Here is an 18,390-nt window from a genome sequence, read left to right on the forward strand (position 1 = left end):
CACCAGTCACACTGGGAAATTTCATGTAGAATATTTGCTGGCACTAAACTATTAGAAAAACAAAACCCTAGACCTTTCCTGTAAACCTACAACTGAAAGCTGAGGGGTCTTGTACTGGAACATTGCTTACTGCATGCCTTTCCTATAAACTTACAGAGCTCTAAGAAAATACATTTTAAAAATAAAATTAACACTGCCTAGAATTTTATTGGAATTGTAATCAAAGTGTATTTTAATTTGGAAAGATTTAAAATCTTGAAAATATTGATTCTTCCAATTCATAAACCAGATGCATGTCTCATTCATTTAAGTATATTTTCTCTTACCTTATGCACAGGTCATCACCATATTTTGTTAAATTGAATCTGGTATTTGATTTTCTGCATTCCGTCTTAAGCAGTAATTTGAATTAATGTTATCATTGTTCTTTTATAAGTCTATAGAAAAGGAACTGATTTGTATACACAGATCCTGCCAATGATTTATTAATTCCAGAACTTAACTACAGATTCTTTAGAACTGACCATGAATGCAATCGGGGCATCTTGGATGAGGTGATTTAATCCCCGCTTTCTGAGTGGTGCAGCTTGTGGGTGCGTCTGTTAGGTCCGGGGAATGGGGAGGGGCACTGCAACTGGAGCTGTGGAGGCTGTGTCACCCCTCCCAACATGACTTCCGGAACTAATGAACTGCCCCTTCCAGACGTCACCGACCTCCATCCATAAAAGCTGCCCGCGCTGAAGCCCGCGCATGCACTCACCTCCCTCCATCTTGGGTTTGATGAGTTCTGCCTGGGAGCGCAGAAATACGCCCACCCCAGTTTAAATTTCCTGGTCTACCTTTCTTCTTTTTCACCCTGTTACCTCCTAAACCTTTCATCTGGTGCCGGAAACCCGGGAGAGGAGCGCGGGTGCCGCCTGCCTGGTCAGAGGTGCCCCAGCTTCCTCTCTTCTCCTTTCTCCACATGGCCAGTGACAAGGGATCCTTCAGCCTGCCGCTGCATCCACCACAGATTGGGTAAGTCCCTGCCCTCCCAGCCCTGCTGCTGGGTCTCACAGTTCCAAGAGAGCCTTTCCTTTAATTACTCTCCGAAAATCGTGAATTCATGTTAGGGTCTCTTCTGAGGGCTGAGGTGAATGGGGACACCCGCAAGACTCATACCCTTTTACAGGGACTCAAAAAGCTGTGGGGACACCCTGCTTCTCGTTTCCCTCCCAAATTCAGGTCCAGGACCTGAAAGGGTCTCAAACCAAGGTGAGATGTCCCCTGGGGAGACAAGCCCCCGCTCGTAAGAGCTCCGAGGACTCTGTCAGGGCGTTGGGATGCCGACACCCCCTGGGCCAGTCCTTTGTCCTCAGAGACCCGTCAGTATGGGCAACGGTCCTCTCTCATTGGCCTGAGAATGCAACTTTCGATTTTAATATCCTTATGGACCTCTGCAACTTGCCATCTTAACCCCCTCTTCCTCCCCCTGCTCCAGCAGCATTCCAGCCGTCATCCTATCCTTCCCTTCCTCCTTCTACTCCAAAGGCTCTCCCATTATCAGCATACCCCCCACCCCCCGCTTCTGCTATCTAACTAATGCTTACGACCTCACCTGGCATGATATTCATGTAATCTGCTCTTTTTCCCTAACTCCAGATGAAATGGACTACATTTTCAATGCAGCCAGAGCTCATGCTAACCAGGTCCATATGACCACACTATGCTGATAGGGGCTGAGGCTGTGCCAGATCAGGAGCCAGGCTGGGAATATCAGGTTGACACTCCAGCGGGGAGGAACGGGTGGACTAGACTGGACAAAATGCTTACATGCCTCATAACCAGCATGCAGAAAGCTTCACATAAAGTAGTAGACTTCCATAAGCTAAGGGAAATTACCCAGGGTCCTGACGAAAACCCGGCTGCCTTTCTACACCAGCTCACAAAAGCCCTCTCCCAATATACCTACCTAGACCCTGACTCAGAGGCTGGTAAAACTGTTTTAGCCACACACTTTATATCCCAATCAGCTCCAGATATAAAGCGTAAACTTAAAAGAATTGAGGACGGTCCTCAGGTCCCTATCCGTGACCTGGTAAACACGACCTTTAAGATTTTTAATACTCATGATGAACTAGAGAGGGCAGAAAAGGAATACTGGGACCGCCAAAAGGCAAATTTACAAACCCAATCCCTGATTGCGGTTCTGCAGCTCACTTCAATGGAGAAGTGGGCTATGACTAATCCACCACCAGGAAAGTGCTTCAAATGTGGCTTCGACAGACACTGGCCCTGCCAGTGCCCCAATCCTTGACCGCCCAAGGGACCGTGCCCTCTCTGTGGTACAAAGGGACATTGGAAAAGTGACTGCCCCTTGGTGCCTGGCCCTGGGGGTGCCGTCCTTCCAACCCCTAACCCACCGCTAGCAGTCCTGGGCCTGGCCACCAACAACTGACGACACCCAGCCTCAGCGACCCCAATCACCCTTGTCGAGCCCAGGGTAACAATCAAGGTAGCGGGTAAGTCCACCTCCCTTTTAGTGGACACAGAGGCTACTTTTTCTGTCCTCCCCTCTTACTCAGGTCAACTCCTTCCTTCCCAGGTCATGGTTATGGGCATAGATGGCCATCCTTCATGCCCCTTAACTACTGGGCCACTTACATGTTTAATAGAAGGGTACCCCATTGCACATTCTTTCTTAGGAGTGCCTTCTTGCCCCAGCCCACTAATGGGGCTAGATCTTCTTGCTGAATTAAAAGCCTCACTACACTGGATAAAAAACCCTCAAACAAAACTTCATAGCAAGTGCCAAACTAATGTCACTATCCACAACACCATCCATGCCCCAAACGACAATATTTCTGGTGTAATGGAACTCTTACCAAGTGCCTTAACTCCACTGCCCCAGGACCATGCTTCCTGGTAACTATTGTTCCTCAGTTGACCCTTTATGGGGAGTCTGAACTAACTTGGCTACTGCCCTCGCCTAACTCAAGAAGGGCTGCCTTTCTTCCTATCCCAGTAGGTATCAGCCTAACTGCTTCAGTCGCAGCCTCAGCCACAGCAGGAGGGGTGCTGGGACATGGTATTTTAACCTCTCAAAACTTTGAGACTCGACTACAGGTAGCCCTGAAATCAACATCAAAATCCCTCTCCCCTCTACAACACCAACTCACCTCACTAGCCCAGGTAACTCTTCAAAATTGATGGGCCTTAGACCTGCTGACAGCCGAAAAAGGAGAAACATGTGTATTCCTCCAAGAGGAATGCTGCTATTACATCAACAAGTCGGGTCTGGTGGAACAAAATACTCAAACCCTAAACAAACTAAGAGACAATCTCTACCACAGAAAACAAGGAACCAACTCTGCCTTAAGCTGGTTTTCTTCTCCCCTGGCGACATGGCTCCTCCCACTACTAGGACCAGTTATCCTAATCTGTCTCTTTTTCCTCCTAGCTCCCTGCCTCCTCAACTTCCTTCAGGGATGCATGAAGGAACTATCCTGGGTAGCAGTCAACCAAATGCTCCTGCATCATTATCATCACCTGCCTTCCTCACCAGATTCCTACAGCCAGCCTCCCCACTCCCCTGGCCATGACAGTTCCGGCCTATAACCCCACCCCACCCCATTACAGCAGGAAGTAGCCAGAAAGATCTCGGCACCCTATTATCACAAAAAGGCTGGAACGTTAGGTTGGAGAACGGGGAGGGGCACTGCAACTGGAGCTGTGGAGGCTGTGTCGCCCCTCCCAATATGGCTTCCAGAACTAATGAACTGCACTTTCCGGATGTCACCTGACCTCCATCCTTAAAACTTGCCCACTCCAAAGCCCACGCACGCACTCACCTCCCTCCATTTTGGGTTTGGTGAGTTCTGCCTGGGAGCGCAGAAATACCCCCCCCACTTTAAAATTTCCTGGTGTACCTTTCTTCTTTCTCACCCTTTCACCTCCTAAACCTTTCAGTATCCCCAGGTGAGTGGGCCTATTGGAGGCAGATTCACTCACGTGGGATGAACAGGCTACCCTGCTGCCAGGGCCATGTCCACGCAGCTGCGCTCACACCAGCAAGCTGGGGGGGGGGTGCTTGGCCGAGCACCTCTGGGCCCTTGCAGATGTCTGTGCTTTGTCATGGGCACCTCCATGCTCCCGGACCTTGACCTGGAGGTCAGGAAGGCTGACGAGGGGTGGTGGAAGGACTGCAGCTGCGGGGAGCAGGGAGCTGGCAGCTCCAAGACACTGCCTGGGCAGGTCGCCCTAATTGGGCACGTGGGGAGGTGTGACCCTCCTCGGCTCCAGCCTGCCCCGCTGCGCTGGGGAGACCTGCCCATGTGGCAGTGGTGGACAGTGCTCATGGGAGCCCAGTGGAAGGCCGATCGTCCACCACGGGGCCGGCGTCAGGCGGGAGAGAGCACCAGGCCGGGTGTGGGAACAGCGGTCACGGGCTGTGAATAGTGTGAATAGCTGCTGCCCAGGCACTGGTCGGGGAGAGGCAGCTGGAGGGAGGAGGAGCCTCGCGGTTGCCTCCTGCTGGGAAGAAGGGGCAAGTGCAGGCAAGCTAACTCCCTAACTGCCTAGGTCTTTATTTTTATTCTATTTTCCATTAATATTCTTCTTTTCTTTCTTCCCATCTAAAAAATAAGGGGTAGGTGCAGGCAAGCTAACTCCCTATCTGCCTGGGTCTTGATTTTTATTGTATTTTCCATTAATATTCTTCTTTTCTTTCTTCCCTTCTAAAAAATATATTTCTTCCATACATTTTTATTAGTACTATAATTGTTTTCATTATTTTATAGATATTTTATATTTGTATTCTTCATTTTATATTGTTAATTTCACATATTTTTTATTATTCCATTTCATTTATTTTTTTTCTCTTAAATTTTCTCTCCTTTTGCTGTCCACCAGCCTGACTTCACTCCCAATATATCCTGGGGTATCTCCTTTTGGTTTGGGGGACTACTACTGTTGTGGCATGGTTTGTTGTTCTTGTTGTGTTTTTGTTTTGTTTTTGGTGCATGGGCTGGAATTCGAGCCGGGGTCTCCTGCATGGTGGGCAGTGATTCTGCCATTGAAGTACCCGCTCATCCCAGCTAAGTTACTAATAGACCCTTAGGTTGAATTGTGTCCCCTACATGAGATCCAGACTTGATTTGGCAGAGAATAACTGACAAACAAAGTACAAAAGGAAACATTCTAAAAGAACAAGTAAATACAAAACTTTAGAAAAGTGAAGGAAACAAACTTACAAAATAACCATATCAAGATAATCAAATGCCCCAAACCTAACAGAAAATCAAAAAACACATCAAGGGCCAAGCAGAACTGGCCCAGCAAAATGACCAAATCAAAATCCCAGAGGGGATATAGAATATAAAACAATTATGCAAGGATATTTAAAAAGAAATAAAGGATATCAGGAAGATACTAGAAGAGTACAAAGAAGAATTCTGGAAGTTAAAGAGAAAAAAAAATGGCAGTTAGCACAGGAATGAAGCATACAGTAGGCCAAAAAAACCATAGTTGTAACTTTACTGGAGACACACAATAGCAGATTTGAAGAAGAAGGAAGAATACGTGAGCTAGAAGACAGAACAAAGAACTAGTGTGCACAAAAGAACAAATGGCAAGAAAAATGGGAAAAATGCAACTTGATCTTAGGGAAATTATGGACAAGAGGCATGCACATATAAGAAACATTGGTGTACCAGAAGGAGAAGAGAAGAGTAAAGGGTTGAGAAACTTAGTTGAAGATGTAATTGGGGAAAACTTCCTAATCCTTATAAAAGACATGAATATGCAAATCAAAGAGACCAAGTGAACTCCAAATAGAATAAATCCCAACAGGCCTACTCCAAGACACATACTGTCAGTTGTTGAAAAGAAACAGAAAGTTCTGAAAGGAGCATGAGAAAAACAATCTACTACCTACAAGGGAAAACACATAAGACTGACTTTAGACTAGTCAACAGGCCATGTGGAAGCAAGAAGGTAGTGGTATGAAGTATTTAAGACCCTGCCAAGAAAGGCTTTCAACCAAGAATTCTTTATCCAGTCAAGTTATCCTTCAAAATTGAAGGAGAGATTAAAATCTTTAAAGACAAAAAAAAGATTGAGAGAACTAGTCAACAAGAGACCAGTCTTACAAGAAATATTAAAGGGAGTCCTGTCGGCTGATTTAAAAAGACAGGAGAGGGAGGTCTGGAGGCAGGCACAGAACTGAAGAATATGAGGAATGGTAATTTAAAGGAAAAAAGAGTGAGAAGGAAAATAATATATAGATATGACAAATAAAGACCGAAGGACAATATTATAGAGTCAAGAATCTCTTTTACAGTAATTACTTTACATGTCAGTGGTCTAAAGTCACCTATTAACAGATACAGACTGACAGAATGGATCAAAACATAATCCTTTTATATGCTGTTTGCAAGAGATGCATCATAGACTCAAGGACACAGCTAGATTGAAAATGAAAGGATGGAAAAAGATCTTCTATGCAAGCTGTAACCAAAAGAAAGCAGGAGTAACTAAACTAATATTAGACAAAATAGACTTTAAATGTAAAGATGTCATAAGAGATAAAGAAGGAAACTATATATTAATAAAAAGGACAATTCACCAAGAAGAAATAGCAATCATACATGTGTGTGCCCCCAAGAAAGGAGCTCAGAAGTACATGAGGCACATATTGGAAAAATTGAAGGGAGCTATAGACATATCAACAGTAATAGTGGGAGACTTCAATACACCACTCTCCACTATAAATAGAACAACCAGATAGAGGATCAACAAGGAAATAGAGAACCTAAACAATAAGATACATGAATTAGATCTAATAGACATATACAGATCATTACAGCCCCAAATACCAGGATATATATATTCTTCTCTGGCACACATGGAACATTCCCCAGGATAGATCATATGCTGGGACAGAAACTGAGTCTGTATCAATTTAATAAGATTAAAATTATCCAAAGCACTTTCTCTGATCACAACAGAATAAAGTTGGAACTTAATAATCACCAAAGAACCAGAGCTTTCACAAATATATGGAAATTAAACAACACATTCTTAAATAATCAGTGGATCAAGGAAGAAATTGCTAGAGAAATCGGTAAATATCTGGAGATGTATGATAATGAGAATACAACATATCAAAACTTATGGGATGTGCCAAAGGCACTGCTGAGAAGGAAATTTATTGCCCTAAATACCTATATGAAAACACAAGAAAGTGCAAAACTTGAGGATTTAACTGCTTACCTGGAGAACTTAGAGAAAGAACAGCAAACTAACCCAAAAGCAAACAAAAGAAGAGAAGTAATAAAGACTAAGGCAGAAATAAACAAACTAGAGAACAATGAAACAATAGAAAGAACCTACACAACTAAAAGTTGGCTCTTTAAGAAAATTAATCAAATTGATGGTCCCCTAGCTAGACCAACAAAGAAAAAAAGAGACAGAATGCAAATAAATAAAATTAGATATGAAAGGGTGGTTGTTACTACAGATAATGAAGAAATTTAAAACATCATAAGAGAACATTATGAACAACAAATACCAACAAACCAGACAACTTAAGTAAAATGGACAGTTTCCTAAAAACACGTGAATTACCTATACTGACTTGAGAAGAAATATAAGCTCTCAATAAACCAATTACAAGTAAAGAGATGCAGTCAGTCATTAAAAATCTTCCCACAAAAGAAAGCCCAGGACCAATTGGCTTCACAGGAGAATTTTATCAAACATTTCCAAAAGAACTAATGCCAATCCTGCTCCAACTCTTCCAAAAACTTGAGGAAAAAGGAATTCTATCTAACTCATTTTATGAAGCTAACATCACTCTAATAACAAAATCAGATAAAGAAGATATAAGGGGAAAAAAAAACTACAGACCAATCTCCCTATTGAACATAGAAGCAAAAATTCTCAACAAAATATTAGCATACCATATCCAAAGTCATATTAAAGGAATTTTACATCATGACCAAGTGGGAGTCATAGCAGGAATCAAGGGTTGTTCAACAATAGGAAGATCAATCAATAAAATACAGCACATTAAGAAATTGAAAGGAAAAATCACATGAGCATGTTGATTGTTGCTGAAAAAAGCACTTGACAAAATCCAGCGTCCTTTCCTGATAAAAACACGTCAAAGTTAGGAATGGAAGAAAACTTTCTCAATATCATAAAGGGCATATATGAAAAACCCAGTCACTATCATACTTAATGGTGAGAAATTGAGAGCCTTCCCCTTAAGATCAGGAACAAGACAAGGACGTTCACTATCACCACTGTTATTCAACATTGTATTAGAAGTACAAGCTGGCACAATTGGAAAAGAAAAAGAAATAAAATGCATCCAAATAGGAAAGGAAGCAGTAAAACTTTCATTATTTGCAGATGACATGCTCCTATACTTAGAAACTCCTGGGAAATGTACAGCAAAGCTACTTGAGCCAATAAACAAATTCAGCCAAGTGGTGGGAAACAAGATTAATGTACAAAAATTAGAAGTGTTTGTATACACAAGCAATGCCCTATCTGAGTTGACAACTAAGGAAAAATTCCATTCAAAATAGTAACCAGAAGAATCAGGTATCTAGGAATAAGCTTAACTGGGGATGTTAAGAACATATATGCAGAAAATCACCAAAACATGCTAAAAGGAACTTTAAAATGATCTAAACAAATGGAAAGACATTCCATGCTCATGGCTAGGGAGGTTGAATATCATCCAGATATCAAACTGATCCACAGATTCAATGCAATACCATTCGAAATCCCAATAACATACTTTGAGGGCTTAAAAGCTGGTTATCCAACTTATATGAAAGGGAAAGAGACCCTGAATAGCTAAAGATATCCTAGAAAAGAAGAGCAAATGGGGGGGCTATCACTGCATGACTTAAAAGCTTACTATAAAGCTACAGTGCTCAAAACAGCATCATCTTGGCACAAAGATAGGATTGACCAGAGAAATATAATTGAGAGTGCAGAGATTGACCACCAAATTTATGGACATTTGCTCTTTGATAAGGGCCCAAGTCCACTGAACTGGGACAGAATAGTCTTTTCAATAAATGGCCTTGGGAAAATTGGATTTCCATGGCCTAAAGAATGAAAGAGGACCCTACCTTACACCCTATACAAAAAATAATTCAAAATAGATTAAAGACCTAAAAGTTAAGAGCCAGTACCATAAAATTTCTAGAAGAAAATTTAGGGAAACAACTTCAAGATCTACTAATAGGAGGTAGTTTCTTAAAGTTTATGCCTAAAGCACGAGCTGCTAAAGAAAAAATAGACAAGTGGGAACTCCTTATGATCAAGAGCTACTGTGCTTCAAATGACTTTGTTAAAAATGTGGAGAGGCAGCCAACTCAATGGGATAAAATATGGGAAATATGGGAAAATGTTGGAAGCCACGTATGAGATAAAGTCTTGATATCCTGTGTCCAAGAAGAAATTATACAGCTCAACAACAAAAGAAAAAACAATCCAATTATAAAATGGTCAGAGGAAATGAATAGGCACTTTTCTGAAAAGCAAATACAGATGGCTGAAAAGCACATGAAGAGGAGCCTGCTCATGCTAAAAAACAACAACAACAACAACAACAACAATGCACACACACATAAAGAGCTGCTCATCTTCATTGGCTATAAGGGAAATGTAAATTCAGATGACAATGAGGCATTGCCTCATACCTATAAGAATGTCTGCTATTAAACAAACAGGAAACTATAAATGCTGGAGAGGATGTGCAGAAATTAGAACACTTATTCACTGCTGGTGGGAATGTATAATTGTTCAACCACTGTGGAAGTCAATTTGGCAATTCCTCAGTGTTCTAGTTTGCTAGCTGCTGGAATGCAATATATCAGAAATGGAATGACTTTTAAAAAGGAGACTTTAATAAGTTGCTAGTTGACAGTTTGAAGGCCATGGACATGTCTAAATTAAAGCAAGGTTATAGAAATATCCAATCTAAGGCATCCAGAGAAAGCTACTTTGGTGCAAGAAGGATGATGAAGTTCAGGGCTTATTTCTCAACTGGAAAGGCATATGGCAAACATGACGACATCTGCTAGTTTGGACACAATTGGGTGAGCCACATCTCCATAGTGATAATTTAATCAAGTTTCCAGCCTACAGTGCTGATTAGGGATTAAAATAAAAGCTGCCTGCACAAAATAGGATTAGAATTAAGGCATGGGTTTACTAGGGTACATAAACCCTTTCAAACCAGCATACTTAGCAAGCTAAATATTGAGTTGCACTATGGCCCAGCAATACCAATACTTTGCATATATCCAGAAGAGTTCAGCCAGTGACATGAACAGACATTTGCATGCCAATGTTCATAATGGCATTATTCACAATTGCCGAGAGATGGAAACAATCCAGGTGCCTGTCAACACATGAGTGGATAAACAATATGTGGTACATACATATGATGGAATATCATACAGCATTTAGACAAAATGATGTCCCAAACTATATGACAACATGGATGAACTTTGAGGACATAATGCTGAGTGAAGTAAGTCAGACACAAAAGGACAGATATTGTATGATTTTGTTATTATGACTCTGGTAAACCTCCAGTGTTTTGGAGCAGCTAGAAGGAAAAGCCTGAGATGAGGGCATGGCAGCCCATGGCAGACTCTGGGACCTGTTCTGCAGCTGCTTGTGGAAGTGTGCTTTAAAAATTATTGCTTTTTTCTTTCATTTCTTTGTATTTATATGTTATTTTACAACAAAAAATGGTAAATATATACATATATATGGCAGTTATAGTAATATTAGGTAAAACAGATTCCTGAAATCAAAAACTTGAAAATGTCTTTAACATAGCTCACTACTGTAGTAGAGTTGATATTTCTAATAACTTTCTAGCTTTCACACAGTTTTGATAGTTAATCAAATGGTATTTAAGATACAGTTTAATATTTAGAAACTAAGAAACTCTGATATTTGTATCCACAGATTTTTTTCCTTACTTGCTTTAATGTTAAATTGGTTTATGAAACATATTGTACAAACAGGCTTTATAATGATTATTTAGATATTTTATTTAAATATGCTTATGGATAAGCTAACTAAGATATCCATTTTAAGTGGTTAAGATTTTTGTATGTTAATCATAAAAATATTTGTAACCTTTTATTTTCCTAAAAATCAAGAAAATGTTTAGTAACATAGGTCATTACTATAGCAATGTAGATATTTATAATAATTTTCTGCTTGATATTTTGAGAACATTCACAATTTTGACAGTTGATCAAATGATATTTAAATTAGTGTAATATTTAGAATTTAAGAAATTTGCTGTCTGAATTTATAAAATTTTTTCCTTGTTGCCTTAATTTTAAATTGGTTTATGAAACTTACTGCACAAACACAGGTTTTACTATGATTATTTGGATACTTTATTTAAATATGCCTATGGTTACGCTAACTAAGATATCCATTTTGGGTGGTTCTAAGTGTATTATTTGTTTTCTTAAATTAAAATATTTTTTAAAAAAGATGGGAAGGGTTTAGGATATTGAGCACAATAGCCCCAGATGATGTAATTAGAGATGACCTAACGATTGAGCATGTGCAGATTAATGACATGCTTAGTCACAGGACAAATGTAAGAAAGTGGTGGCCTTAATATAATGATGGGCATGACTTTTAGTACTATACTGAGGTATAGATTACTTGTAGGTTAAAGCCTAAGCTATTGCACATGTCTGGTGGGCTCATTTGGGTTAGATACAGTCTCAGTTATCAAGATAACTTTGGACTTGTGATGGGTTAGTTCTGGAGTGACCTAAAACCCTCCATTAATAAACACTGGGGGTTGTCTTTAGTGACCACAAGACTCTAAAGTTGAAAAACTGGATAAATGGGTACAAGTGAAGGTTAGTCACAAGGTTTTTACAATTACAAGGACACAAGATGATGGCAATACAGTCATCAGAGATCAAGGCAGCTGGATTACAGTTCAGAGATTTTAGGTATTTCCCTCTGTTTACTCTAATACACCAGAAAGTAAAAAGGAATATATATATAATAATTCAGTAATCATAATCATCCCATAAATCCAAATTTGTTGGTTACATAGGTGACCCTGAAGCTTGGACCTTGAACATCATGGGAAGCAGTGCCCCGCCCACTCACCTCGGCACACATACCTTAGGGTGGTTAAATGTGGGTCTTGCACCAGTGGGTCTGGGGGAGGGAAATTCTGCCTTTCTAACAGCTCTCACCTGCGGGCAAAGCAGTGGGTGCCTGGACCTCACTCTCCTGGGGATGAGGACAGGTGGCAAGTTCATGACAGAGCATCCCAGTTCCCTTCATCACCTTTGTGGGAGGCCCAGCTCCCACTACAGGCTGCTGGCTGTGTGGATCCTGGAGTCAGCTCTCAACCAGCCTGCTGGACCTCAGCTTGTTTTCACAAAGGAAACAAAAAGTCAGGCTGAGTGGGTAGAAATTCTGATATATTTTCACCTTATTTGACAGGCAGCCTATGAGCCACTATTCCAAATGCTGGGGTTATCAAGAGAAATTGTCCAGAAAATTGATCACAAAATTATGACTATGAAAACCTTGGGTGTCACAATAGAGAAATTAGGGGATTTGGGGGGCAAACTGGACACCATAGCCACTAGTGTCTCCACTTCATGGATGCAGGCAGTGGGGGTCTTCAGGGAGGAGACAGCAGCTGAATCCACTCAACCTCAAAAGCTTCCCCAGGATCACTGCCAGGAGAATGACAAAGCAGACCCTCTGGTCCTCCCAGGCCAGCAGCAGCCTGTGTCCAGGCAGGCCCAGTGTCCTGGGGAATTTGTCCTGGGCATCCTTGCTCAGAGCACCCTATCTGTTGTGCTCAAGGCTGGATGGAAACTTTCCTGGGGGAGGAAAGTAGGAATCGTCCATCCCTTCCTCTATGCTCACTTCTGTGGGGACATCTGGGTTCTCAATGACCAATCCAAAGACAGCATCATCTGAGAGAAGGCAGGTCAGGAGGGTCCCTGAGAGTATCTTCTGCACCATGCCACCTTGCATCCCTCCACTTGTGGAGGCTCATTCCTCTCCAAGTAACTTCTCCACCTTTAGGGGTCTCAGCCACTGTCAGTCTCTGTAATGCTCTGAGGTCTACCCACCTTTCACCTGGATTCTTTGCCCATCCCTCTTCTGGAAGTGCAGGGTATGACTCCCTCCCCATTCCTGCTGGGTTTGTGAATCACCTGGGATCCAATATATTTTGCAGTACCCAGCCCCCTCATTGCCCCCCAGTGTGGTCTTTGCTGTGATAAGGCAGGGAGGAGAAAATGTCAGGAAAATCCATATGAGACTAGGCAGAAGAGAGATTCTGCTGACCATGAAGAAAAGGGTGAGATCTGACTGAAGACCTTGGGGCCAGACAAGAATGCTGAAGAGAATAGAAATGTGGCTCAAGGAAAGAACAAAGGAGGGCATTCTATTCTCTGTGAAGTCCATGGGTCCCCAACCTGCTGCTAAGACCAGAGAATCAGTCCCTTCCCCATGATGTGTCTGACAGTTGGACTTTGTGGGAACCCCTCCAAGGTCTCAAGAATGCAGAGAGCTGGCTGTCTGAGTGTCACTGTGCTCAGGCTCAGAATCAGAGATAAAGAGATGAATCTCAGAGTCCTACACAAGAAAGAAACAGAGAACATTTTAGCCTGGTGAGGATTAGTATGTCTCTGTGTCCAGCCTGGCCTGAGATGCAATGGTCACTCAACACAATGCCTAGTGGAGAGGAGTACTCAATTGATATTGTTAAAATTAATAGAGAATAAAATAAGATATGGAAAGTTCAAAATCAGATTCCTATACTAGCATAGGAAGAGCCTTCATTTGTGGAGACAGGAAAGCATTCAGGATGAGGGAGGCTTAAACTTACACCATGGTACTTACACCTCAACTGCTTCAGCTCTACAAGGCACCTCTGCATCCCCAGTTACATCTCAGGCTCCCCTGGAATGAGGGCCCAGGGCATATTTATGATTTACACAAAATAAATGTCAACTTTCAGGCCACCTAAGCCCATTTGGAATTACAAGTAACTGTTGTCCCTCTGAGTCAGTGAGCAGTGTGACACCAATGGTCCCTATCCACAAATTGTGTGTGTGAGAGACTCCAACCATAACCTTCCCCTTCCTGCTACTTCCTGCTTCTCCTTTGCCCCCCATGTCTGGGCTCAGGGCCATGCCACCACACAGAGATGGAAACCTCTCAAGAGTCTCCCAATAGGAGTTTGTGCTGGTGGGATTTGAGGGTGGCCCTGAAACCCAGTCCTGTTCTTTATGGTGTTCCATAAAGATGGTCCCATCCCGGAGAATCTCACCATGACCATGGTCATGACACTGAGGTTTACCTATGTGGCCTATGGCCTATGACTGCTTCATGGATCTACAGTCCCTTGCTCTATCTTGTCACATGCAACCATTTACCTATACCTACATGGTTGTGGGCACCTACTGCAGAGGTTGCCTCAACTCCATCATGAAGACTGGCTTTCACCTCCCATTGTACAGCTCCCACTGTATTGACCACTTCTTATTTGAACTTGATATGCCCCCATTCCTCTGGCTCACTTGCTTTGACACAGCCCTCAATGATCTGATCATGTTTGGATTCTATAGGCTCATCCTTGTGAGCATCATGCTTGTCCTGGTGTCCTATGGCTATATCACTAGACCATCTTGAGTATGCACCCTGTGGCCAGGTGACAGAAGGTCTATTCCACCTGTGGCTCCCATGCGACCTTAGTCTCCCTGTTTCATGGAACTGCATTTGTCATGTATGCCTAGCCAAGACCTGTGCAGTCCATGGAGCAGGGCAAGGTGGTGTCCATCCTCTACACCCTAGTCATCCCAATGCTCAACCTCCTCATCTACAGTCTGTGGAACAAGGATGTCAAGGAGGTCCTGCAGAGGTTTGGCCAGCCATGTTAAGGATGGTGGCCAGGGAGAGTGTTCCAAGGGCAGGAGGGGAGGCACACCAGACACTGGGCAGGGAAAAACTCCACATGGCCCACACCCATATGGAATTGGATGTGTGCAGGAACTCATTCATTCATGCAATCGTTCAACCCTTCCTGAAAGGATAGGAATGACCAGGCTGATGGTAATTCTGAGATTCAAGATGTAGACTGCATGTTATGCTACCTGGGCCCTAGAAGCCCAACGAAGGAGCAGGAGTCAAAACCCTCAAGGCTGAGTAGCCAGAAGCAAATGAAGTCTCAGCAGAATGCCTCTTACTGGTCAGATAACTACAGCCGTTCCAGGGTTTTTTAATCAGGAAGGTGTTTAGATATCTGTGACTTGATCAAACTTGGCCCCTCTCCTAATCCTCCCAGTTGTAGGGTTTCATCATTCTCTGTTGGGTCTCCCATGAGCTTCTCCTAGGGCCACATTTATCTTTTTTCAATACATCTTTCAAACAAAGAAATCACTTTAAATAATGATTTAAATAAATGACCAAGGCATTCCCCCATAGTGGGTTCTGTTCAGTAAGTATAGGTTGGCTCTGAGGGTTCCACTCTGACCACATGGCCTCTCAGAAAGATTGCAGGTGGAAGACTGAGGTGGATATTGTGGTTCTGCTCTGGGTTAGGGGCTCCCTCAACTCCTGCCTCCACACACTCTAGCCTTGACCTTCATGGTCTTGAGAGAGGATGACCCCAGAGCAACACCCACATCTTCCTTACATGCCTCAAGATGGAAGACCAGTAGAAGTAGAAACCCATATATATATATATATATATATATATTAGAATTTTTATTTATCTGCAGGAAAAAGCCCAAATCACAAGTCCACAACTCAGGCAGTTCACACTATCCAGGTCAAGAAACATAAATTTTCCTAAATTCCACATTCCCCTCTGTGCACCCTTCAGTTATTACTCTTCAAGGACAACCACTACCCTGACTCTAACCCACAGTTTGGTTTTCCATGATTTGAACTTTCTATGAATAAAACCATCACAGTTGTCTACATTGTAACTGACTTCTTTTGCTTGAAAATATCTTCAGGAGTTTCATCCATGTGAGTGTGAGAAACAGAAGTTTACGGATTTCATTGCTGTATAGTAATCCAGTATACCATCATCTATTTAAGGCATTGAAAATAATGGGAATTTGAACGTTCTTTTACTTGGCTTTTGCTGCAGTGTGAAGCAATTTTTCAATGAACCTTCTTTGGAATAGACTTACTCATCTTTTTTAGACACTCCAAGTAGTTTTCCAGAAAGGTGATAGTGACTTTCGTTATTAAAGACTGTGTGAGAGTTTGTATTGCTGCATGTCCTCATGCACAATTCATATTGCCTCCTTCATAAATTTCAGACATGTTGGTGGGTGTATAGTTACAGCACATTGTGATTTTTATTTTCATTTCCTTAATGGCTTATGAGTCTAATCATCTTTACATATATTTTGTAACCACTTGAAAATTCTTTTTTGGAAAGTATATATGTTTTGCCCATTTTTATACTTAACTGTGTTGTCTTTTCTATATTTAATTTATGTATTAAATATATAAATATATATACATCCTGGATAGGAAACCTTGGGTGAACATATGATTTGCAAATACTTTCTTCTACTTTGTAACTTCCATATTCACATATTGATTATTTTTTGTCCTTAAACTATCAGAAGTTCTCAGACTGATTACATAAGCTAAGTTTATCAATCATTTCCTTTATGGTTTCTTCATTTTGTGACATGCTTAAAGAATCTATGCTGTCTAAAGGACTATTTTTCTATGATATTTTGTAGAGGTTTTTGCTTAATCTTTCATATTAATATCTATAATCCATATTAAATTAATTTTTGTAGGTTTTGTGAAGTACAGATAATGTTGTTTTTTTCATATGGTCATCCTGCTGACCATTTATTATTTCAAATATCCTTTTCTCCTACAACTATGCAGTATCACATTTGTCATAAACCAGGTGTTTCATATATGTGTTGGTCAATTTCTATTGTTTTTGTTCTATCCCATTGGCTGTTCATCTTGAGCTATTTATGATATATTTTCAAATGTAAAATAAGATGTGGAAGATGTCAGCATGGTGAGGTGTGGAATTTAGCTTGTCCTCCAAAGCAGCTAGTAAATAGCCAGGAACAGTACAGAACAACTGGTGGGGGACATCAGTGACCAGATATACAGCATACACCAGGCTTGACCAGGTGGAATCACTAAGACCTCATGAAGAACTGTAAGTCCCCCAAGCCATGGAGTCTGGCACCCCTCCCACATGGCTATGGCAGGTGGCTCCCTTAGGGGAAAGGAAACCAACTTTACTAAAAGCAAGGCTTAGTCAACCAAGCTCCTATTGCAGAATTAATTAACAAATTCTGACTACTGAAAACACTCCCAGCACAGATAAACCTGGAATAAGCACTAAAGGGACCAGAAGTTTTTACCCTGGCAGAGAGAAGGCAAGGCTGACAGAAAAAAAAAATTAAAACCAGAGGCATTTTGAGTTGGACATCACAAAATACTAGAAAAAGAGCTGGACACCAAGAAAAGGGGTCACATAGAGCCTGGGGACACATACAGCCACACATATCAGCTTAAGATATTGATTGGCAAACCTTGAGAATAGGGGTACATCTCTGAAAAGACTTTTTTTTAATTTCCTAACAGCTTATTAGATAAAACTGCAAGCACTCTCAGGCTCCAGCACTGCCCCAAGCATGGCAGAACTAAGGCATGTCTGAGAGACAAAGTAAATAAGCAAGTGAATAGGGACAATTCCCTAAAGGGCTTATCTTCCCCCAAGAAAAATGGGAAGGGCCCAGCTCAAGTGAAAGCTCTCCTTCAGGGAATTCAGGCCCAGAGTCTGGAAAAAAAGAAACAATCAATGTCATCCTACTACCACACTGCTGTCTCAACCACTCCCCTGGCAAGAAGAGCCTGCTGAAGTTAAAGGCACTGCATCACTTTAATTCCCTGAAAAGCAGCAAGCAGACAAGCACAACATGCTGGGAAGGATAAGAAAAGTACAGGGTCTAGAGGCTTCATAGGAGAGCTTGACAACCTTCTAGGTCTCACTCTCAGGGAAAATTGATCCTGGCTACTCTTTCCTCCAGAGATATGGGTCGGTCTGGTCTGGGAAAGTCTGACTGGGATTTATAATATCTGAGGGGACTCTCTGCAAAAAAAAGTCTCCATAAAGGCAGGAAAGAAACAGAAAGGCAAGAACTAAAAAGTTCTGATCAGTTAAACAGAACCTACACTAGAGGCCAAGAATAAGATGAACTTAAAGTTAAAGAACAGATAGAGAACAAAGTCATCTAGCAAGAAAACCCTAGGTAAACAAGTGAAAACAACCTACAGAATGAACTAATTAAGGAAATCAAATGCCTA

At 41.8% G+C, this 18,390-nt stretch overlaps 1 pseudogene; it reads left to right on the forward strand.

The window, feature by feature from the left end:
• The first annotated feature begins 14,472 nt into the window (after nucleotides 1-14,472).
• On the forward strand, nucleotides 14,473-14,966 carry LOC143675910 (olfactory receptor 9S13-like; annotated as a pseudogene).
• Nucleotides 14,967-18,390: the final 3,424 nt, after the last annotated feature.

This window comes from Tamandua tetradactyla, chromosome 3, assembly GCF_023851605.1.
Source record: "Tamandua tetradactyla isolate mTamTet1 chromosome 3, mTamTet1.pri, whole genome shotgun sequence".
In the NCBI taxonomy this organism is placed as follows: domain Eukaryota; kingdom Metazoa; phylum Chordata; class Mammalia; order Pilosa; family Myrmecophagidae; genus Tamandua; species Tamandua tetradactyla.